We start from the raw sequence: 25,723 nt of genomic DNA on the forward strand, positions 1-25,723 counted from the left end.
TCTAAAGACACTGTGGATATTAGAAGGTGACTGGATGTTAAGAGTCTCATGCCATGTTGGTACACAGTAGGTGTTCAACTACCGCTTCTGCTCTCACTTGGATTAGCCTACTCAGGCTGCTGTAAGGGAAGACCACAGACTGCACGAGCTGTAGTTTCTTAAACAAAAGAAATTCATTTTAATTTATGTTCTCACAGTCTGGAGGATTGAAGTCTGAGACCAAGGTGTTGGCAGGGCGGGGCTGCTTTCTCCTGTCTTGGTGTACGGACCATCATGTCCTCAGTGTGTCTTCTCATGCCTTTTCCTCTGTGTGTGTGCATATTCTGGGTATCTCTTCCTTTTCTTATAAGGACACCAGTCCTATTGGATCAAGGCTCCACCCTGATGACCTCATTTAATCTAATGACCCCCTTAAAGGCCCCACCTCCAAATACAGTCACACTGGAGGTTAAGGCTCCACCACATGAATTTGAGGGGGATACACTTTAGTCCATAACATCATCACCTCTTTCCTGCTTCATAGTTAGCTTTCCCTGGTTGATTTTTAACTTCCTCTAGAGGTTGAGGCTTTGACAGGGACCTGTTTATTTGTTCAGACATTATTTTCTTCATTCAGTGATGGTGCATTGTCTCCTGGGCTAGGCCCAGGGAAACATGGCTGTACAGAGCCTTCATCTTCTCTGGAAGCCCAGGGGACAGAGGGAGAAGCTCACTGGGGGCACCTGGTCAGTGGGGAGCATCGGCAAAAGCCGGGGGGATCCCAGGCCAACACTGGGTCCTGCGGAAGGGAGTGAGCCAGGCCACCAGTGGAGGTGCTGGTGGGCACAGCACAAGCTCTTCCTTCCAAGGCGAGCGTGGTGTGGGGTGATCCTGGACCTGCCAGTGGCCAGTGTCAGTGGTGAGAGGGATGGAGACAGGTGACCCTGGAGAGGGCCTGGTGCTCACTTCCATCGTGCTCCTTTCAGGCCATTTTGAGGAGATGTCCACCCCCGCAGTGACTTTCAGGGAGGACTCTTTGGGAACTTGGCCTTTTTTTTTTTTAATTCTTTTTTATTAAATTTTTATTGGGGTATAGTTGATTTGCAATGTTGTATTAGTTCCAGGTGTACAGCCAAGCGATTTACTTACACATATATCCACTCTTTTTTAGATTCTTTTCCCTTATAGGTCATTACAGAGTATTGAGTAGAGTTCCCTGTGCTATACAGTAGGTCCTTATTAGTTATTTCTTTTATATATAGTAGTGTGTACATGTCAATCCCTTTTTATAAATGGTTTTGACTAATATAAAAGCAAGGAATTTGATGTAGAGAGGGAAGCAGAGGAAATTAGCACATGAAGGGGAAGGAAAAAGTGTAATAGGACTGCACGAGTTACCACTGATGGGGGTTAAGGGAAACTTCGGCTTCCCTGTGAGTTGAAAAGCATCCTTGACTACCTTCCATTGTCCCATTGTCGTGTGCTCAGCATTCGTTCCAGAGAATTCTGTAACATGGCTTTCATTGGAGCCCTGGACTAAGCAGATGTCTGCTTTTGTAAAAGTATCTTAGACAGGAAATTGTATGAGGGAAGGAGGTTTTAAGAAGCTCTACATAATTCCCCCACCTCACACACACAGAAAACTGAAAAAGTTGCCTTGGGAAAGCGAGATGTTAAAAACGAAATAAGATAGAAGCACGCTCCTTGCCCACGTGGACTCACACCCATTGAGTATTTCTCTGAGATCACCCCGGGCCCCAGCAGGGATTTCCTGAGCATCCAACACCCCACTGTGGAGGGGTCGAGGCCAAGACCAAGTCCACAAGGCCCCTAGCCTTTCAGAAGATTTATGATATCATGGCATCATATTGTGACTGATTTGAACAGGACACAATACCCTTTTCTGACATGCAATGTTACCCTTTCCGAAACCAGATACAGTATAATTTAGAAACATCAATACCCACATTGTTTCGTCCATTTAAGAGCTGAAGACATGAAAACCATAGTTAGCAAGTAACCAATTTAGAGATTTTAACAACTAAAAAGAGAACAGACATTTTCATCACCAAACAAAGATTTATGGGCATTAATGATTCCTGAGATAAGAAAGTGCTTTCAAATATGAAGACGGGGTAGTTGGGAATCATTCTTTTCAATGCCTCAGGCCTTATTTTCGAAGTTCCCATTAGGAACATACACCTGTCCCTTTTGTATTCTCCCTAAATCACGGAGCTACAGACTGAGCAAAGCAAATGAATAACTGATGTGTCATTATCTTTTAGAAATAAACCAACAGTTATATACATTGTTAAGTTTTTGATTCTGATGAACCTATAAGTTATTTAAAAATCCATAAAGAAATAAAACTTATCTCAAAAATTAGTTTTGCTTTAGAATTGATGGATGGATGAAAACCCTGCCTAATTGTAAAATTTCTCTGTGTCACACCAAATGCTATTTTCTTTCTCAAACTGGTTGAAGTAAGCATTAGCTAAAGAGTTACAGAAATAGAAAACAGTGCTCATGACCTTTATAGAAGCAGAATCTGAAACTTCAGAGTATGTTTTTGATTATTAACTTATGTTTTCATCTTTGTCTATCATAAGGTTAAAAATAACATATTCTGTCGATCTAAAGGAGGGTCCTGAACCTTAGCACTACTGACATTTTGACCTGAATAATTCTTTGTTGTGGGGCTGTGCTGTGCATTGCAGGACGTTGAGAAGCATCTCTGGTCTCTACCCAGTCGATCCCAGTTGTGACAACCAGAAGCATCTCCAAACGTTTGCCCTATGTCCCCTGGGAAAGGGGTGCAAAATCACTCTGGGTTGAGAACCACTGCACTGAATGAGAAAAACTGTTGCATTTAAATAATTAGGACTCTGCCACCATTCTTTCTAAGCGTGAAAAAACTCAAAGCTGTAGCCGAAACAAAAATTTCATTTCAATTGGCCAAAAGCATCACAATGTATGGAGTCATTTGCCTTAAGATTTGGTTGTATCTGCTCAGGGCTCCTTTTCCAGAACTTTCTCTCTCTGCCTGAGAGAACTGTCAGTACAAAACTATATGAATAGAGGCACAACTTGTGCCAGATCTTATTAATCCTCGAGCTGTTTAAATACGAAAGCTGTTCTCTGACATAAAAATCCTTGTGATTCTGTGCTCCCTGAATTCCATCTGACGCTTCTAGGTGACATTTAGATATTTGGTTTTAAAGGACTCCTGCGTTCTTACTTAATCTTGTTACTTGTTTCTCAGGCAGGTTCCCCCTTCTTACGTGGGACGTTGTTTGCTACAAATTATTGTGTCACCGTTCTGCCAAAAGCATCACCCGAAAGGGATTTTCCTAGCAAACCAATACTGCGAGGTAGACAAGATTACTAGAAGTTGAGAGCTGGCATCTTCTCTGCCTCAGGGGGTCTTTGTGTTAAATCTCTCTGTTTTTTTGAGAGAAACCAGCGTGGAGCAAAGTGGAGAAAGGCATTAGTAATTGGTATCCCCGAAAAGAGGGTTTGCACGTGAGTGTTTCACGCCAAGTTATGAGTCTGAAGCTGATTTAAAGCAAGCATTGGCACATCAATCTTAGACACATTTAGTCTAGGTAGTGTTACATGCTGATGAGAAAACTGCACTGAGCAACTCAAAAATAATTCAGTAAAAAAGTGCATTCAGGGGGAACCCCCCCCACACAAAAACAGGCCTTGTAAGAGAGAGTATCAGTCCTGGGCTGTCCCACTTAAAACATTGAAATAATACAGAGACTACCCTGGTGGTCCAGTGGTTAAGACTTTGCCTTCCAATGCAGGGGGTGCAGGTTCAATCCTTGGTCGGGGAGTTAAGATCCCACATGCCTTGGGGCCAAAAAACCAAAACATAAAACAGAAGCAATATTGTAACAAATTCAATAAAAACTTAAAAAATGGTCCACATCAAAATAAAATCTTAAAAAAAAAGCAATAATACAATCATTGCTTATGAGAAAATGAAATTCACTTTACAAGTTCAGGTGAACCAAATACAAGAAAGTGAGTTATCACTTATTCCGTAGAGGAATATAAGAACAGTGCCTGATAATTTTTGCTTTTTTCAGGATTTGACATTATGCTCAACAAAGAAATTCAGGTGCCTTTTTAAATTAAAAGGAAGAAGAGAAAAGTATAGGCACTGAGAGTGTGCCACATGAGAAAGCCATGGAAAAGAGGAAATAAAGAACATTTCCCTGATGAAAAGTGATCTACAAAGAACAAGACTGGCTGTGTAAGGAGATTAAGAAAGGGGCTCAAGGAGCAAGGAGAAAAGCTAGGGAAGATCCCCAAAGATGTGTCAGAGTTACTTAAAAAGGCATCACAAAAGTCTGCCATGCATGATAGAACAGGAACACAAGACACACTGAATCCTCTTCCAAGACCTCATCACTCAACTACTGAACGTGTCATATCAATTTTCTTAACCATGTAATAGTCATTGCACAGCAAAACCTCCAGACGTAGAAAATGAGATTACACCTATTTTACAAAGCAGAGAATAGAGCCAAATTACATAAGTACCCCTAAAACCTCTACAACCTAGTAAAGACTAAGTGATCTCCAGTAATGGCTCACGAAGCGTGCTTTTGTGGTTGTGCAAAACAAATGCACAAATAAAGAATTTTGCTTTCTATCTGGTGTATGAGGGCCCTGCAGGCACGTGTCCACGCACGCGGGCGTGTGTGTCTGGCGGCGAGAAGGATGGAGATGGGGAAGCTAACTTGTAACTTTATGCTTTAGATGGTACAACAAACCCATTAGACGGAAAGTTTGCAATGACTTACTAAGAAGACCTGAAAGAGGTATACTGAGGGTTGGAACTCACGGTTTCTCTCAACTGTAGCAATTTGCAGTTTTCCCTCTAAATGAGAAAGAAAGGAAAAGGGAGAGATTTTATTGGAGAGGAGAAATATCAGTAATTATAATTTCAAGCGATTCTAACGCTGTAGTGAAAAATGGTATTAGAAGAGGATGTTAGAGGCAGCCTAGATGAACTCTTCCCTCCGTGGCACAAGGCCAGGGAGGCTAGACCTTCAGTCTCCATTACGATGAAGCTTAATGGGTTCTACCAGCTTATGCCAAGTCCATGTCAGGACAGTGAGAGCATCTCCTTGCCTGCTCCTTGTGTTACTTCCATTTTTGGAAGAATCATTCTATATCACAGCAACAACAGTGATTAAAAAGTTTGGGGGGATTTCTGTCAGAGACGAACAAATATTTTGGATTGTCTAGTTGATGTCTTTTCCACTATTGAACCTGCCAATTTTTAGGGCAACAGAACATAGTGGATTAAACGCAGGGCTTCTAGGCATAAACAGGGTCTCCATCCAAACGCTGACAGTGACCAATGGGCTCAATGACCATGGGGTGTGGAAAATGGGGAACAGCGTTCATCGTGGGTCATCCTCCTGACACCTTTCAAACGATGCTGAGTCTAGTGATAATAAAGGAAAATTGTTCAGGAAGAGTGACCACACACTGATGCAGCATTAAATAATAATGGCAAATTTAAGAATGAGATTTTCTCCTGCCTTATTATTCTGGAGATAGGGACAGAATTACTTCTGGTTCCTACTTTTGAGAAATCGTGTCTGGAAAGATTAAACAAGAAGTCATCTGTCTGATGTGTTCTCTGGTTAAGACTCAACACCAGTTCCAGGAGTGGATTGGCATTCCCCAAGGAGTGCTAAAGAAAAACAGTGCCCAGATGATTCCTCCTCTGCTTTAAAAGGAAAAAAAAAAAGTATATGCAAAAGAAATTGGAAAAATAATACCAGGATATGACTTCGTGAGTTTTGCATGACTGTTTTAGCACAGCCTTTTGGAAGAAACCACGTTTATACCTATGAGCACCCACTTAGCTGGCTTTCTCCCAGCTGTTCCAGACCGTCCCCACCCCCTCTCCCTCCACATCCGCTTCCTGTCCCAACTCTCTGCTCCCATAATTCTTTTCCGTGTTTCTGCCAGGGAGATTTTTTTTAAATGCATATCTGCTTATTATTACATTCTTCTGATTAAAGGCACGAAAGGCTCTCGGTAGTTCTCGACATGTGCTCTGACTCCCTAGCTTAGTGCACGAGAATCTTCCTGGTCTAATGGTCCCACAAATCTATCACATTCCTCATTCAGTTCTGGCCATACTGGAGAACTTTGGTTTTGCTGTGTCATGCAAGTTCATCCCTCATACCTGTGTTGTCCTCTCAACATGAAATGTTGCCCCCCCTTTCTTTGTCCTTCTAATTTCTACTCATCAGTCAGGATTTTTGTCTGTTTGTTGAGCAGAGAAAGATTTATTGCAGCGCCAAGCAAGGAGAATTGGGTGGCTTGTACAGCATTTTTGCATTTTAATTGTGTGATTGTACATTTCTGTCTCCATTTTACTATAAACTTATGGGGCCTTAAGAAGCCCCACTTAATTAGACTTTTTGTTAGAGTTTTTTGAAACATAGTGCATGCTCAACATATACTTTTCAAAGAAAGGAAAGGAGGAGAGAAGAAAGAGGGAGAGAGGGGAGAGAGAAATCCTTACCTTCTGTCTCTTTTTTCTCTGTCCTGATTGTCTTGCCTTTAATTAGAGGACACATCTGCCCTTGAAATTAATTACCTAATCAATTTACAAGCTGCTTTACTGAACACTTCTCTTAAACCAAGCGTCGTGCTATGTAATAAAGATAAATGAGGTAGTCCTTGCTCAGAAGTAGCCCCATCATTTCCTTTCCGTGTGATGCTGGGCAAATTAATACATTCCTCTGTGTCTCCGTTCCTTTATTTTTAAATAGGGGATAATAATAACACCTTCCCAATAGATTTGTCACAAGGATGTAAAACTACGTAATGACTTGTCCCAGAACAAGTGCTCCCTGAATAATTTTCTGTCCCTCTCAACTCCGTCTTTCGTCCCAGACTTATGGTGTATCTAAGGAGTTGCGGGTGATGGAGGAGGTTAGAGAAATCCATGTCCTCCCTTGTAATGGCTCATGGTACATTTCAAAAGCCAGGCTCATTGGACACAGATCCCTTTCTGCCACTGACTGACTGTCAGCGTGATTTGGGACAAGTTAGTTAACGCCTCTGTGTTTAAGTTCACTTGTCTACAATAAAGGGCCAATAATAATATATATCCCACTGGGTTTTTCAGAGAAGTAAGTAAGTTGGTGCTGGCATTACCATTAACACCAGTATAGGGATATTAGAAGCAGTTAATGAGAGCCAGTATGACCACACTTCTAACTTACCTCCTGTCTCCTCACCCTATTTGCCTCACCATTTTTTTTAACCCTATACCCCCTTCCTTTTGTTCTGCTCCTAATGGCAGCAGCTCTACCCCGTGGCCTTCCCCTGGGTCACTGTTTCTATGCTTCACGTCATTATGCTCTCAATTTACTGACTTATTTAATTAACTTATTTCTCTCAGTCATGTTATGGGGACCATGATGAGGAGAGTTAATTATTATTGATTATTATTATCACCTATGACTGAGTAAATGCAACCTATGGGACGAACACTTCTACACTAAGACACCTGGATCAATAGCTACCTTTCTCCAAGGTGTAGGATCTCAGCCTCTTCCTCTCTTTTGTAGATATGAAAGCAGATGGTAAAAGTGCTTTATGATAAGTGGTATCACAGAGAGATTATGAGGCAGGGCATTGGGGCAGAGAACAGATGGCAACTTTGCCTGCAGGGTCAGAGAGGCTCCAAAGAGGAAGTGACCTTTGCTCCAGGCTTCCACTGGAACCTACTGGAAAAGCGTTTACAAGGTTGAGTCATGTTGATAAAATTAAAAGAATAGGAAAAAAAAGCAAAGAACTCCGAGGCCGAGTTAGATGTAGATCACTTGTGTCTACAAAGAAATCTCGACCATTTATGTCAAAGGTTCGCTGTTGATGACTCGAGTGGGTGCGATGCCACAAGAAGATAATCCTGCTGGATCTGTGGTTCCCAGACGCTTAGGATGCAAGGACGCCTTTGTAGTGCCTTTTCTCCTGGAATTTTCCCTATAACAGGAAGTGCACTTTTAGAATCTATCAATTAAATAAATGGTTAAGAATTAGAACTTCTACGAATTCAGTATCAATTAGATGTGGATCTGCATTTTGTTCAGTGAAAATTTGCGTTTTGATAAGCATAAACTTGAAAAGTGTAGTACATATATGTGCAAAGCTTATTTTTTTTAATTTATAGGGATTCTTGGACCTCTTGGCAATAACTTCTCAGTCCCCTGGGGTTGCTCTCCTAAACTTTAGGGTCCACCGATCTAGATTTTACTTAGAAAGTTCCCATCAAGGGATTTGTGAAAGAAATTTACAAGCTACAAGAATTGTACGATTTTAGTCTTACGAAATGTTTACTCATTTTATAGACAGTTTTCTTGTTTTATAATCCACAGAAACAACTCTGATCCATTCGTTGATAACTAGAATTAGAATGTGATAATGACTTTGATCAATTAAAATTACACACAGGCATAATTTGTCCCTGTGTTAAGAGCACATTGGTGCCCCTTGTCCCCCCTAATGGTGAGGAGTCTATAAATCAGGAAGAAATCCCCTGCTCTCCGGTGAATGTTCTTGTCTCTTGCACAAAGGTAAGCACAGATGGTAGAGGGCACGCAGGGCAGTTGCTCTGCAGGTCAACACTGCCGGAGTGATCTGTTAGGTGTGGGGATGTACGCATCAAACAGTACATTTCCGGAATGTCTGAAAATGCGGGCCACATGTGGCCCAGGAGATGTTTTTGAAAGTTGACTGCCAGATATGCTGCTCCAAAAAGTCAGGGACTGTGGGTGCTATTGGAGATGGCGCAGAGAACACTTACAATGTGCAGAAATTGACCAGGCTCGGAGAAAAGGTACATTCGAGCCTTAAGCTGTGCCTGTGCCTTATTCTGCTTTGCCTCTGCACCTCTCAGGTCTCAGCCTGATCCAGCCCCGCCCTCCAGAAACAGGGCTGAGGCAGGAATGAATCATTGTCAGGGAGTATCTCAGCAAATGGGGTGAAAGGGCAGTGTGCAAGGCGGCCCTTCGCATTTCTTATCAGCGTAGGCTTCCCAGCAATGAAACATAACGAGACGAACATGTGTTCTGCTGTCATCAAGACCCAAGTCCATGATCAACTTTTACGATTTATGAGCTTTGCGATCCGCGGCTGTGACAGTGTGTTCCTCAGCCTCCATTTCCAAATCTCTAAAATAGAGCCATTGCTTCTTCGCAGGATAGGGCGCGGATTAAACGTGATCATGTGTGTGCCAAGTGCCAGGAAGAGCCTCGTGGAGCCGTATTAGAAAGAGCAGAAAAGGATTAGCAATGTCTCCTGAAGCCTCTGAGTCCTTTGCCTATTACAGTTTAGTTTCCATTTGAACCACTCTGAGGCTTCCCCAGATCGTGAAGGATGGCAGAGGAAAGAGTGGCTTGCCAAGGACACGCTGCATCCACCCTTACCTTCCTCTGGGGCTTAGCTGCTCTGCATCACTCAGAACTTAATGTAAAGCCACACCCCATTCCTCCTAGCTGCAGGCATGTCACCTTCCCTCGACCCTCTCTTTTGGAATAACCTCATTTTTCACATTATCACCAATATATGCTGAGGAGCAGGGAGTCCAGAAATGTGAGCTCCATTGACAAGTTCAAGGGGGCAAAGAGTGTTAAAAGACGGTGAAACCCAAAGGCCAGGCATGCAGGCTGTAGACAGCTTTCCACAGGACGGTTAAAGCAAGGATCTGGGGCAAGACTACCTGGACTGGATTTCAGTTTCACCACCTGCTGGCTGTGTGACCTAGGGCAAATGACTTCACCTCTCTGAGCCTCAGCTCCCTCATCTGAAACATGAGGGGCATAATTATACTATCAACCTCATAGGCTTTTCATGAGAATTTAATGAAATCACAGATACAAAGGGGGTGGGATAGAGCTCAATTAACGTCAGGTGTTCGGGTTAGCAAAGATTTGATATGGTTTAAGAGATGCTGTCAGTGAAGAAGCAGTACCAAGGAGACACTGCAGCAGTAGCCGGACAACAGATATATGAGGGGGAATCCGATCATCAGCGTTCCTCTGAAGAGTCCAACGCTGCAGCTGCTTTAGCAAAGAGGGGTCGTGTAGGAAATGACCTCCGTGCCTCGGTAGCCTTTAAGTACAACCCTAGGAAGTCGATCCGAAGGATCACAGAACAGAAATACCCATAGAACTTAAAATGCTTATGGGCCACGGCTTATTCATCAGTTTCAAACATACAGCTAGAAGGAAGGGGAAAGATAGAGTCACTTACCAGGACAGAGTGCAAAACAGGATTTCAGAAGGAGTGGGCCGCCTAAATCCTGGGGCCTGCCACGTCCACACACTCCATTTCTCGCTCCACCGCCGACTTTCCTGCCGATAAGGGGGTGGAATGTTTGAGCAAGGTGCCTTGGGTCAGTGACACACACATGATCTCTTGGACAGACACAGGGACAAGTAAGCCTGGACAATGGTTGTGGATGGCCAATCAGCCCGCCATGGGACTTATTGGTATTTCTGGGGCAGTAGACTCTGGGGATAGAATGAGTGTCACGAAAGGATGACTGAGTCGAGACCTCAGGAATCCTGAGTGCTCATGTGTATGTAGCCTGTCCTGCATTTTTAAGCCTTCCTTTATATTGGGGTGTCATGTCTTGTCCACATTTAGAGTGTCTTGAATATTTAGTGCCTCAAGAATATTAGGAATTTCTTGATCTTTCCATTCCTTTCTCTAACCCATTATTCTATTCGCTCACGACCTAACAAGCTTATGGGTATCACCCATCCCACATATGAATTTTTCTATAGCAGAAGGAAAGTTATGAAACAATATGAAAAATGTATTACATGGAGCTTTCCTGTTGGGTGGCAAGCTTGAGGAAATGTTTAAAAGGCACAGTTTTCTGCCCTGAGAAATGGCCTCTGAGCAGACTTGGGGTTCACTCAAAGAGGCTTTGAACTTGGCATCGTCCAACTGGAGATCCAACAGTCCACATGCAGCCCCGGACCTAGCAGGCTCTCTAATGAGATGTTCCCTAATCCATGCATGCCTTCGTTTTGCAAGCATGAGTGAATTATCCTAAATGGTGTTTCTGTGATTATTTGTAATTTTCAGTGTGGTTTCACATCAAATATCTCCTTTCGTTTTTACAACAATGCTGTAAGGTAGCTGGAACAGGATTGATTACACTTGTTTAAAAGATGGAGAACTGAAATCTTGAAATGTAACTGGCTTAAAGTTACACATAGCAAGTCCCAGATTCTAGAACTCAGATTTTCTGATCCCCAGAGCTCTTTGGACTGTGAGTCCTCTTTCTCTCTTGCTGTTCAACGCCATGTAGCAGGAGCTGTGTTATCCTCAACTGAACTAGTAGTTTCCATGGCTTCTGGTGTGTAACCATCACCAATTGGCTGTGAGAGTTTAGCACAGGTATGAGACTCAGGTGAAGATGAAACAGCCTACTCCTGATATGACATGATTATTTGACTAATGTAAAAATACATCAACCGATTATATCCATTATCACTGGTCTGCAAAAATTTCCTGGGACATGTGCAATGCTAAAGTTTATCTCTTAAGAAGAGTGACCTATGTTTATATTTGTAGAGCTTTGAAAAATGGGTTTATCAACTGAAAGGCGTTTGGAAACACAGTGTCACTTTTTCCATCCAGATATTTGGAAGGTACCCTAGAGACCTGCGACTCAAAACGATATTGCCAAGTGGGTACCTTCCAGAATCCTCCACCACTTAGATATTTTGGACAATAGAAGTGCTCAGCTGTTCTCAGAGCCAAATTCACTCTATGTAGCCCTGCAAGGGAATTCATTCACATAGCAATGTAAATTTGTCCATCAGAACCCCAGGAGGCAAGTTAGGTAAGCAATACTTGCCTATAAAAAATTCCCCCCCCAAAAGAATTATGAAATTATTCCTAGAGAGTGAGTTTGTGGTCTTTGTACTTCAGAGAAGCTAGGGAAAAAAAAAAGATAGGGGTGTATAACCAGGGCTTTTCTGCCCCTGGAAGGGCGATGCATAAAAGACATTGACCAATGTCAGTTACTGGAGCCGACTGTCGAGTCGATGACCCTGGGTGGCCACAGACTGCCTCTGTTCAGACTGGCTTCTGCGGTGGAGCCCAGTGACGCTTCAGAGTTTCTTGTCCCCCACTTAAGTCACCAGCTGTGGTCATTGGCTACCGTTGCTTTGAGAAGGCTGTTCCGAATTTGGTTTGGCTTTCTCTAATTTTAGGCATATTAAGGCAATCCCAGGAAGGGTTGGTAATGGGTTACAACATTCCTTCATTTTTCGGCCAATGAGTGTCGCGCAGCAGTGTGTATGTGTTTACACACGTAGATGTGTTTGTGTGTGTGTGTGTGTGCAGGCACAGGCCAAAGAGAGAAGGAGAGAGAAAAAGAACGTTGAACAAACAATGAGGTCATTATCTGCGAGTTTGGTTGCTTATAGAAGCTATGAAACTTTAGTGCTTTTTAATAAAATTATTGGTCAAATTTTAAGTGAAAAGTTAAATGAAAATAAGTGTTCATTACATAACGATTGTGTACATGTCCAGGCAGAATTGTTTTCTAAGAAGTTCAATGTTATTGATAATAGATATTCAACAAATCATAATATATTAATAAAATAATGAAAAAATAGCAGAAAACTGTTTTATCCAAAATATTCTGTGCAGTTTGCAATATGCTGAACAATCTAGTTTTCAGATCTTTGATAGTTTTCAAAAGCAGTAATAAATCTTGTGTCTGGCAACATAAAAATGTAATTAACCTCACGTTGGGAATAATGGGGTAAGATGATGGTACTTTTATTTATGACACTGAGAAAGGAAGTAGTAAATAAATTCCTTTCAAAATGTATCCACCATCATATATATTTGAATCATCAAATTATCTGTTTATATGTATGTATGTTTACATATATTTTTTCATATATGCAAATAGTAAGAACCTTATACCCTTAATCATTTTGTTTCAATACTTCCTAAAAATATTTTCTTCAATTTTCTTAATGACTCCACTTACGGATCACTTATAGTTGGCAATCCTCGTTTATGTCCTCGTTTATGAACGTCATTTATCTGAGGCACTAAAAAATAGCCCCAATGCTTTTTACTATTTGGAAATCTCTTCATTCAGGGTCTGTACTAATTTCTGAATGTGTTTTGCTCTCAATAACATCCAAAGTATTCTTTCTTCCAGGGCATTCCAAATCAAATGTTATCACTTGAGCTCTATAAGAACTTGAACAAAGCTAAATCAGCTAGCACTATGAATATATATGTTTAATAATCCAATTTTTATTTTACTAAAAATAATAATTAGCCATCATTTATCAGCCACCAGAAGCTCTGCTAAGCAGTTTTCAGACATATTTTTTTAATGAAATCCTTACAAAATCCTTGTACAGTAGGTATTATTATCTTACTTTTATTGATAACAAAGTGAAACGTAGAGAGTTTGTTAAATAATTTGCAGGAGAGCACAGAGTTAGTAAGCTACAGAGCAGAAATTCTTAAAAAATTCTAAAATTCTATCTTATATTGTCTCTTTTGGAAATATTCTCTTATTTATTCAAACCATTTTAATTTAAGAGGAAGATGGTATAAACATCAAGGATAGTTAACAAAAGTATGCATGCCCCTTTCATGTACATTTCCTTTAATATGCGATTGCTAGTATGTTTGTATTGTAACATACCGAAGGATCAATTTGGAAATTGGAAATTGCTTCTTTTTGCTTTGTCAGTTTTTTTATTCTTAAATTTAAAATCAACATATGCCCTGTTTAATGTTATTTCAATACTTTTAAGACTTGAGGGGTTATTTTTTCTCTCTTTGGAAAGAGTGAAATAAAGTGGGATAGCTGTCTAGCCTGCCTTTCACTGTCGATTGGGGTGTGTGGATTCAAATGACCCTTGAGAATTAGTCAAAATTTCCTCTCTGATGAAAATAAAAGTTTTCTTATATTTTGTACACATGAAAAGTTGTATATGCAGTATTATTTTTCTAAGTATTGAGTGTTAGGAAAACAAGTGTGCTTCTTACGTCTTCTCTGCATGAGGAATAAAGGAGTATAATTTGTTAGGAAATCAGATATCATATATATATATATGTATATACGGGTTTTTAAAGCAAAGAAGATATTTAGGGGAAATTCCCTGCTACTATCAGGAAACTGTGGAAGGGAAACCTAGGCTAAGATTTCTCTGTTTGCTTCCAGCTAAACCAAAAGATGTTAAAGTAAGAGTTTTTCTTCAAAATGTTGAAGGCAAGTATAGACTTATCATCTATTGGTGACTTATTACCCCATGAGCTGTGAACATACTTCTATCTTTCTATGGAAGCTGTATTAATTGCCTTCTTTGATTAGGAAGTAGTACTCTCCATGTGATCAGATCAGCAAGCAGAGATAAGATTAGGGCAGCCCAAGTTCTTTGTAATTTGTTTGTCATCTCTCTGAACGGCATCTTGAATCGACCGTGAATTGCTTGGTTGATTTTAATACTTCTCTTCCATTGAAGTAGAGTCATTAAATACTTTGGGCTTTTATTCCTACTTTTCTCCCCCATCTGATTGACTCCCGATACTTGGGCTGTGTGGTATGAAATTGTCCATCATTTTTGCCAAGACGTGTGTATCTTATGATACCTCCTCTCTGAAGTGTTGCAAGCACCTTGTGTTTTCTGCGGACTCTCCTGGTGTCTCAATGCAAAGAACTTGGCAAGTTTAATGAGCTGTTCCAAGTAGATAAACTGCAAGAAGAGAATGAGGACTACAAGCAGTAAACATCAGCATCAGCAAGGTTTATTAAAAGTTGGCTCTCGGGCTTCCCTGGTGGTGCAGTGGTTGAGAGTCCGCCTGCCGATGCAGGGGACACGGGTTCGTGCCCCTGTCCGGGAAGATTCCACATGCCGCGGAGCGGCTGGGCCCGTGAGCCATGGCCGCTGAGCCTGCGCGTCCGTAGCCTGTGCTCCGCAACGGGAGAGGCCACAACAGTGGGAGGCCCGCGTACCGCAAAAAAAAAAAAAAAAAGAAAAGTGGGGGGAAGATGGGGTAGGAAGAAGTGAGGTGAGAGGAGAGATATTCAGAATTCCAAAGGAGCTGTTCTTACAGTGGGTCCATCATGTTCAAGGTGGAGTTGCCTGCCATGGAGTCAACAAACTCTGCCTGAGTTACTGTGTGTGAAAGAGCTTAGTTAATAGAATTCTATACACATGTAATATTTTTGGTACGTGTGGCCGTCTGAGCTAGCATGGCCTCGTGAAAAGAAAATGGGTGTGGGCATATATATATGTATATACACAATGGAATAGTACTCAGCCATAAAAAAGAATGAAATAATGCCATCTGCAGCCACATGGTTGGACCAAAAGATTGTCATACTGAGTGAAGTATGTCAGAGAAAGATAAATATCATATGATATCGTTTATATGTGGAATCTAAAAATATGGCACAAATGAACCTATTTACAAAACAGGAATAGAGTCACAGATGTAGAAAATAAACTTAGGTTACCAAAGGGGAGAAGGGGGGTGGGAGGAATAAACTGGGAGATTGGGATTGATATATACACACTACTATATATAAAATAGATAACTAATGAGAACCTACTGTATAGCACAGGGAACTCTACTCAGTACTCTGTAATGACCTATATGGGACTAGAATCTAAAAAAGAGTGGATATATGTATATGGATAACTGATTCACTTTGCTGCACAGCAGAAACTAACACCACATTGTAAATCAACTATACTCCAATAAAAATTAATTTAAAAAAATAAAAAATAAATAAAATTGACATTGTAGACTAAATTCTGTGCTGAAAGGAAAAGGTAATTCAACTCCAATTTGTATCCGGAGGTCTTAATTTGTAACTGATTTCCCAGAGCAATATGTCATTTTTTTTTTTAACAAGCAAAACACCCAGTAAGCCATGTAACTATCATGTTGATATTTATTAGTCTAATTAGCTGCGTTTCCTACCTCCATTTAATATTCAATATTAAAAATTCCAGGATCCTCTAAGGAAGAAATATCATCGCCTATCATGAAATTAAGCAGAGCTTTTACAAAATCACACAGTTTTTATGTTTTAATATGCATAATGCATATTAGGTATTAAAGGGATTTGCATAGAAGTGATGTTTAGAGCCTGCATCTTGTACCTTAAGACATAACCATTATAGCTTTCATGGAGAATGTCTAACTTATTGTTTTTATATCTCAACACAATGAAGGGCTTTGGATCGTTAAAACTCTTCGTATGCCCCGCTGTCTGCATGCACGCATGCCTTTTGACTGGAGTGTGTTATATTCAGTGTTCTCCACGGGCCTGAATAGAAGGTCACTTTGACCTGCTGCACATTTTTACTTAAGAACTGCTTTTAACAATAAGCCACTAGTGTACTTGTTTCTGGAGTGATTTGAGTTTTTGGCACAATATGAAAAGCATTTGGAAAGTATAAGTAAAAGCCTTCCGTTTCAGAAGAAATAATGGCCCCATTTGCCATGGAAACCAGAGGACTTCATGAAATTGCACTCAACTGTTTTCTGTACTGAGCCTAAAATTATTTTAAAATTAGTTGTATTCCTGGCATCTGCTAGCCAAGGCACCAAGATTTCATCTCAGAAGGCTTTTCCCTTTCAGAGAAAATGCTGTGCCGTCTGAGTATTTCACTTTTCCTATGGTTCAGAAGGTATAGGGAAATATATGTGATACACACAGTAGGGAATCAATAATGAGTTTTTAATTAAATTAAACAAAATGTCTTGAAAGGCATGAGATGAGCATTTGAGTACTGCCTCTGAACACAGACCATGATTAAAGAGACCAAATATAGGATTTTTCATAGAATAAGTCGTACTTACATTATGTTTTCCCTTTTTGTACAGGTTATTTTTTATTAATGTCATGGGAAACAAACAAAATGAGATGCTAAATGATTATCCAAATATGAGTGAATAGAAACAAAGGACCGTGGTCTGTGACCTGAAGTCTCATCCGTAGATCTTGTCATTGAATCTGAGCGCTTTAGTCATTTACGTGGGCAGAGCAGCTGTGACGGGCAGAAGTCACATTTCTGATCAGTTGCAGATGTCCAGGATCTTCGCAAGGGGATCTATCAGTTAATCAAAGTCTCAAGAGTCCTCATGCTAAGAGGTAAGATGCTGTTTGTTACCTAGAAGGCCAAGGTGGCAGGCTGAAAGCGTGAAAGGGCAGAGCAAATAAAACCGTCAAAATAGAAGGTACCAAGAGACAAAGTCCAGACAGGCAAGAATTCACATTTACATCCACATGTCCTCACCGTCCTAAGAATATGTTCATAAAGTCACAGAACCACACTGGACAGGTTAGGTCACTGACGAACAAAAATATTAACTCAGTTTTCACTCAATTAATATGTATTGAGTGCCTATAAGTTTCAGACACCCGGTGAGCTGCTAGGAATAAAGTAATGACTGATCCTGGCCCTCACCTATTTATCGTTCTGTGATGGCAAAGGTGCCTAAGGACTCAGCAGATGTTATTTACAAGAAGGAGAGAAAACTGCCTTCCTAAACCAGCTTGAGAGGTGACCAAGGAATTTTGCTGTGTACGGACAGGGCATGGTTGTAGAGATTTGGTTCCATTGCTCATAACTCAGGGACCATGAACATAGAGTTTACCGCCCGCCCCAGGATGCTTCCAGGGTGATCAGGGTCCCAGGTGTGAACTGGGATTCCTTGGTAGGTCAGCAAGTGTAATTAATCTCTATTTAGACCCGGTGTATATTTTGGGAGGAACAAAACAGTTTCTTTTCTGTAAAATTTAACATCATTTAATTGGCCGGGGTTCTTACCGACTTTTATTTTACAAATTGATTGGCGATGAATCAATTACTAAAATAGCATGCGATTAAAAACCTGGTGGTGAAAGTTGCTCACTCAACTCCAGAGGCTGATATCAGAGGTTCACCCTGGCAGGCAAGCTTGTGTTTCAGGAATATGACTCTGCTTTGGTCAACATTTTTATGACAAGGTAGGTGAAATTACGGCAGACCTGCTTGTCATATATGTGCAAACAACCCAATGCTGGGAGAATGAATACCCTGGCTCCAGAAAGTTCTTAATAAGCTAGAGCAATGGAACGATATTTTTCAAGTTGGTACTTAATGTGGATAGATGCAAGAGAGTGCACTTAATTTTATACAAACAAATAAAATCTACTGCATACATAGGACAAGGAAGAAATGTGGTTTAGCAGCAGTATTTGTCAAAAACAAATACATCTTAGCTATGAATGCTAACTCTGGGGTGGCAAAGATTTTGGCAAAGATCTAAGCTTTGGCAAAGATTTTGTAGAAGAGCTTCATCTTAGCTGGATAATTGGGCAAGAAGGTGCTTTCTAGTCCTGAGGGTCTATATTCTGGAACTGATCAAGCAGAGACTGTATCTTATCACATCTGTCCCCTAGCTATAGAAGGCATCAAAATGTATTAGTTGAATAAATCAGTAGATGTATTATGAACTATAAGAGCTTAAACAAGGGGGTTGACAGATGTTGTACACGCCTGCAGCATCAAATGTCACCCATCGCCTTCCTTCCCTGAGGATATCCAATCTCCCACCCCCTCATGGCCAGATCTCACTGTCTTCCTTTATAAATACAATTAGAAGATTAGGTCAGCCTAAGGAACTGAGAAGCCCTAATCATTTTGTGAAGGCAGTTCTCGTAAATCAGTAGTAAGATATTTTTTTTCTCTTGGTCAAAGCGTTATTGACATAAGCGTTATCAAGCACATCTAGAAGGTAACCAGTGGCCTCACAGCCGGTGAACAGACAGGTTTGAACAATGTATTCCTGAAATATCTTGTTATCCACGCCCATATATACTTTTGTTTTTTCTGGAGGCAGAAGGTTGCTCACAGATACAGGCTGAAGGTTGACTTGTGTTTTTGCACATCTAGGAGGAAAAACACTGTATGTATGCTTCTAACCCCTGCTTTCCCATCCCCTCATGAAACTGAGAGTCACTGTTTTATCTCCTTTTGCCCATCATAGTTCCTCTTTTAATTAACCAGTTGGTTGAGGAACATGCAGGTGACTAGGGTTTGAATTACCTTGACTGCCCAGTTGCACGTCTTAAATCCACAGGATAATTATGAATTGTTCATTGCATTTCACATGCTGCCCAGTTGGACCTGGCCTAAGAGCAGTAATTTTCTCTTTTTTAGAGTTATTTAAAGATAGAGTATCAAAAGCCTATTTTTCAAAGTGGTTTAAAACTCTTATACATCTATCTATTAAAAACTGGGAGCACCATTCTATCTATAGACTATAAATTGGATTATTATGAACTATAAATCATTTAATCTGTAAATTAGGTTTTCTAATTCTAGAGATAGAACTCATGTGATAGGTATTCTTACTGAAATAGTTTAATTTACACATTTTAAGCTATTTCTTAAGGAAATTATTTGCAGTGGAGTCTGATGCAAAGTCAACTTCTGTCAAGCAGAACTATTACACCCAAGATTTTTATTCTTTAATGTCAACTGGTTTTGTTTTTTCAAATTTTTAAGGTAGACATTGTTTTGAAGAAATTATACAATTTCATCACTACATAGACAATCTTATTTTTATTTATTTATTTATCTATCTATTTATTTATTTTTATTGGAGTATAGTTGATTTGCAATGTTGTGTTAGTTTCAGGTGTCCAGCAAAGTGATTCAGTTATACACACGTATATATCTATTTTTTCAAATTATTTACTCTTATAGGTTATTACAAGATGCTGAATATAGGTCCCTGTGCTATACAGTAGGCCTTTGCTAGTTATCTATTTTGTATATAGTAGCATGTATATGTTAATCCTAAACTCCTAATTTTTCCCTCCTCCCTCTCTCCCCTTCGGTAAACATAACACAGACATAGAAGACAACCTTATTTAAAAAGGGCTTTAGACATGTTTTAAACAATGGCAAGCTCTCCAGACTGTACATCTATGATAATTACGTGTGTGCATGTTGTGTGTGTGTGTGTGTGCGCACTGGTCACATTGCTAGATGTTGCGGCTGCTTTCTATACAGCTCTGCCAGAGAGTATCCACTCACATGGCAACAGTCATTTTAGACAACGGGAGAGAGCAGTTCATGAAGTTCTGAAATACCCATTCTCGCTTATGAACGCAGATTCATCCCACCATTTGCTGGAATAATAAATTCGGATACAGGCTTTGGCAAACTATTGAATGTAACTGCTCCTGAAACAAATAATTTTTTCGTTTGTTCGATGACAAGTAAACTTACTGGGCATGGATGACATGTTAATAAAGGGAAATTTAGCAAGACGTTGGCCATTTCTAAGTAGGTTTGATGTCTTGAGCTTGGAAGCGCACACTAGCACTTCTTGTAAATCTATAGGACCAGTGTTCCTCAAGTAAGAGACATTTGCATTTGTAATTTTGGTAAATTAGGACTCTTCTAGAAATCAAGATGGGTACAGGCATTTTGTTGGAATGTAGACCCAATGCGAGTTCGCAGTGGGTAGGTGACCACCAGGTGGCGATACGATAGAAGAAGTTCAAGTGCAGTACACAGTACTGTTGTGCAGTGCACAACAATCACTTGCAAAAATTGTTTACTATGTCCTAATTGATTGTTCTTTTCTGATAGGCCTTATTGTTTACCACTCTCCCTTGAAAGACACAACAAATCGATGAGTAGAATAATTTCTGTCTTCAGAGGAAACAAACGCATATTTAAACAATTCAAGAGGCAGTCGCCAACTAAGCCACACATTATAAACATTTAGGTTTAAATTCGCATAGGGTTTAAAGCAAAAAACCTGGTACTGAATTTCCATTGAAGACTAGATAATTATCAGAAACTTCAAAACACTGTATTATAGGGTCAACTGTGTGACTTTGGAAAAATTATTTAATCTCTCTGTGCATTCTTTTCTCATTTTAAAATGAGGCAAACGATAGGACCTAATGCATAAGGTTATTTTGAAGGTTAAATGAGTTCATGTAAGAAAAGTGCTTGGAACAATGGCAAATATACATTATATGCATATTTCTATTATCGATATGAATATATGTTAAAATATGGAGATTTCAGATGTCTTCTGTTACCACTCTCGACCGGAGCAGCAAGGATGAGAGTTCTAAAGAGTGACTTGATCTGTCAGAAAATAATAGTAGCGTTTTATTGAATCATGACGATGGTAAATGAGATCTCAGTTATGCAGTATCATCAATTTCATTTTCTTAATTCAAAGATACTATTGCCAAGTGGTCTCCCCTGAAGTGTCAAACCTATGTAAGAAAATTGATGGTCATCTTCCTAAGTGGATTATTTATTTCACTGACTTGTTACTGTGATACATATTTTGATAGACAAAGGTTACTTTATAAACATCAAGTATTTTATCATACTCTTCCAGTGCTGGTATGACTTGGTGAAGCTCTTTGCTCCTACACAAAATGGCCGACGATGCTGTAATTTTAGACTGTCTTTTCCTCCCCTCCCTCTCGTTCCTCATTTTCTCCCCTCCCTCTCCCTCTTCCTCTCCCTCCTCTTCTTCTCTCCTTGGGACTAATACTTACTGTCTAATGCTGTCTCAGTGACATTATATTTCCAGACTTTTCCAATACATACCAGAGAATTAAATGGGCTCTCAAATGGCTCTCAAATTTAAGTTTTAAAACAAGTAGTGTTAGTTTTACGCACAATTCTTTTTTTTTAAACATCTTTATTGGGATATAATTGATTTACAATGGTGTGTTAGTTTCTGCTTTATAACAAAGTGAATCAGTTATACATATACATATGTTCCCATATCTCTTCCCTTTTGCGTCTCCCTCCCTCCCACCCTCCTTATCCCACCCCTCCAGGCGGTCACAAAGCACCGAGCTGATATCCCTGTGTTATGCCGCTGCTTCCCACTAGCTATCTACCTTAAGTTTGGTAGTGTATATATATCCATGCCTCTCTCTCGCTTTGTCACAGCTTACCCTTCCCCCTCCTCATATCCTCAAGTCTGTTCTCAAGTAGGTCTCTGTCTTTATTCCTGTCTTACCTCTAGGTTCTTCATGACATTCTTTTTTCTTAAATTCCATATATATGTGTTAGCATACAGTATTTGTCTTTCCCTTTCTGACTTACTTCACTTTGTATGACAGACTCTAGGTCTATCCACCTCATTACAAATAGCTCAATTTCATTTCTTTTTATGGCTGAGTAATATTCCATTGTATATATGTGCCACATCTTCTTTATCCATTCATCCGATGATGGGCACTTAGGTTGTTTCCATCTCCGCGCTATTGTAAATAGAGCTGCAATGAATATTTTGGTACATGACTCTTTTTGAATTATGGTATTCTCAGGGTATATGCCAGGTAGTGGGACTGCTGGGTCATATGGTAGTTCTATTTGTAGTTTTTTAAGGAACCTCCATACTGTTCTCCATAGTGGCTGTACCAATTCACATTCCCACCAGCAGTGCAAGAGAGTTCCCTTTTCTCCACACCCTCTCCAGCATTTATTGTTTCTAGATTTTTTGATGATGGCCATTCTGACTGGTGTGAGATGATATCTCATCGTAGTTTTGATTTGCCCTTCCCTAATGATTAATGATGTTGAGCATTTTTTCATGTGTTTGTTGGCAGTCTGTATATCTTTTTTGGAGAAATGTTTATTTAGGTCTTCTGCCCATTTTTGGATTGGTTTGTTTGTTTTTTTGTTATTGAGTGAATGAGCTGCTTGTAAATTTTGGAGATTAATCCTTTGTCAGTTGCTTCATTTTCAAAATTTTCCCCCATTCTGAGGGTTGTCTTTTGGTCTTGTTTATGGTTTCCTTTGCTGTGCAAAAGCTTTGAAGTTTCATTAGGTCCCATTTGTTTATTTTTGTTTTTATTTCCATTTCTCTAGGAGGTGGGTCAAAAAGGATCTTGCTGTGATTTATGTCATAGAGTGTTCTGCCTGTGTTTTCCTCTAAGAGTTTGATAGTGTCTGGCCTTACATTTAGGTCTTTAATCCATTTTGAGCTTATTTTTGTGTATGGTGTTAGGGAGTGATCTAATCTCATACTTTTACATGTACCTGTCCAGTTTTCCCAGCACCGCTTATTGAAGAGGCTGTCCTTTCTCCACTGTACATTCCTGTTTCTAGGTATGTTTTTATTTCCTTTTTGATTTCTTCAGTGATCACTTTGTTATTAAGGAGTGTATTGTTTAGCCTCCATGTGTTTGTATTTTTTACAGATCTTTTCCTGTAATTGATATCTAGTCTCATGGAGTTGTGGTCGGAAAAGATACTTGATACAATTTCAATTTTCTTAAATTTACCAAGGCTTGATTTGTGACCCAAGATATGATCTATCCTGGAGAATGTTCCATGAGCACTTGAGAAAAATGTGTATTCTGTTGTTTTCGGATGGAGTGTCCTATAATATCAATTAAGTCCATCTTGTTTAATGTATCATTTAAAGCTTGTGTTTCCTTATTTATTTTCATTTTGGATGATCTGTCCATTGGTGAAAGTGGGGTGTTAAAGTCCCCTACTATGAATGTGTTACTGTCCATTTTCCCTTTTATGGCTGTTAGTATTTGCCTTATGTATTGAGGTGCTCCTATGTTGGGTGCATAAGTATTTACAATTGGTATATCTTCTTTTTGGATTGATCCCTTGATCACTATGTAGTGTCCTTCTTTGTCTCTTCTAATAGACTTTATTTTAAAGTCTATTTTGTCTGATATGAGAATTGCTACTCCAGCTTTCTTTTGGTTTCCATTGGCATGGAATATCTTTTTACATCCTCTTACTTTCAGTCTGTATGTGTCTCTAGGTCTGAAGTGGGTCTCTTGTAGACAGCATATATATGAGTCTTGTTTTTGTATCCATTCAGCCAATCTGTGTCTTTGGGTGGGAGCATTTAGTCCATTTACATTTAAGGTAATTATCGATATGTATGTTTCTATTCCCATTTTCTAAATTGTTTTGGGTTTATTATTGTAGGTCTTTTCCTTCTCTTGTGTTTCTTGCCTAGAGAAGTTCCTTTAGCATTTGTTGTAAAGGTGGTTTGGTAGTGCTGAACTCTCTCAGCTTTTGCTTGTCTGTAAAGGTTTTAATTTCTCTGTCAAATCTGAATGAGATCCTTGCTGGGTAGAGTAATCTTGGTTGCAGGTTTTTCTCCTTCATCACTTTCAGTATGTCCTGCCAGTCCCTCCTGGCTTGCAGAGTTTCTGCTGAGAGATCAGCTGTTAACCTTATGGGGATTCCCTTGTGTGTTATTTCTTGTTTTTCCCTTGCTGCTTTTAATATGCTTTCTTTGTATTTAATTTTTGACAGTTTGATTAATATGTGTCTTGGCGTATTTCTCCTTGGATTTATCCTGTATGGGACTCTCTGTGCTTCCTGGACTTGATTAACTATTTCCTTTCCCATATTAGGGAATTTTTCAACTATAATCTCTTCAAATATTTTCTCAGTCCCTTTCTTTTTCTCTTCTTCTTCTAGAACCCCTATGATTCGAATGTTGGTGTGTTTAATGTTGTCCCAGAGGTCTCTGAGACTGTCCTCTGTTCTTTTCATTCTTTTTTCTGCTCTGCAGTAGTTATTTCCACTATTTTATCTTCCAGGTCACTTATCCGTTCTTCTGCCTCAGTTATTCTGCTATTGATCCCATCTAGAGTATTTTTCATTTCATTTATTGTGTTGTTCATCATTGTTTGTTTCATCTTTAGTTCTTCTAGGTCCTTGTTAAATGTTTCTTGCATGTTGTCTATTCTATTTCCAAGATTTTGGATCATCTTTACTATCATTATTCTGAATTCTTTTTCAGGTAGACTGCATATTTCCTCTTTATTTGTTAGGTCTGGTGCATTTTTATCTTGCTCCTTCATCTGCTGTGTGTTTTTCTATCTTCTCATTTTGCTTATCTTACTGTGTTTGGGGTTTCCTTTTTGCAGGCTGCAGGTTCGTAGTTCCTATTGATTTTGATGTCTGTCCCCAGTGGCTAAGGTTGGTTCAGTGGGTTGTGTAGGCTTCCTGGTGGAGGGGACTGGTGCCTGTGTTTTGGAGGATCAGGCTGGATCTTGTCTTTCTGGTGGGCAGGTCTATGTCTGGTGGTGTGTTTTGGGGTGTCTGTGGACTTATTATGATTTTAGGCAGCCTCTCTGCTAATGGGTGGGGTTGTGTTCCTGTTTTGCTAGTTGTTTGGCATAGGTTGTCCAGCACTGTATTTTGCTGGTCGTTGAGTGAAGCTGGGTTCTGGTGTTGAGATGGAGATCTCTGGGAGATTTTCGCCGTTTGATATAACGTGGAGCTGGGAGGTCTCTTGTTGACCAGTGCCCTGAATTTGGCTCTCCCACCTCAGAGGCACAGTTCTGACTCCTGGCTGCAGCACCAAGAGACTTTCATCCACATGGCTCAGAATAAAAGGGAGAAAAAGTAGAGAGAAAGAATTAGTAGAAGTAGGAAGAAAGAAAGAAAGAAAGAAAGAAAGAAAGGAAGGAAGGAGGAAAGGAAGGAAGGAAGGAAGAAAGAAAGAAGGAAAGAAGGAAAGAAAGAAAGAAAGGAGGGAGGGAGGGAGGGAGGGAGTGACGATGGAAGGAAGGAAGGAAGGAAGGAGGGAAGGAAGCAAAAAAGAAAGAAGATAAAGTAAAATAAAATATAATATAATAAAGTTATTAAATTAAAAAATAATTATT

This window comes from Pseudorca crassidens, chromosome 18 (genome assembly GCF_039906515.1).
Source record: "Pseudorca crassidens isolate mPseCra1 chromosome 18, mPseCra1.hap1, whole genome shotgun sequence".
NCBI classification, from domain to species: Eukaryota; Metazoa; Chordata; class Mammalia; order Artiodactyla; family Delphinidae; genus Pseudorca; species Pseudorca crassidens.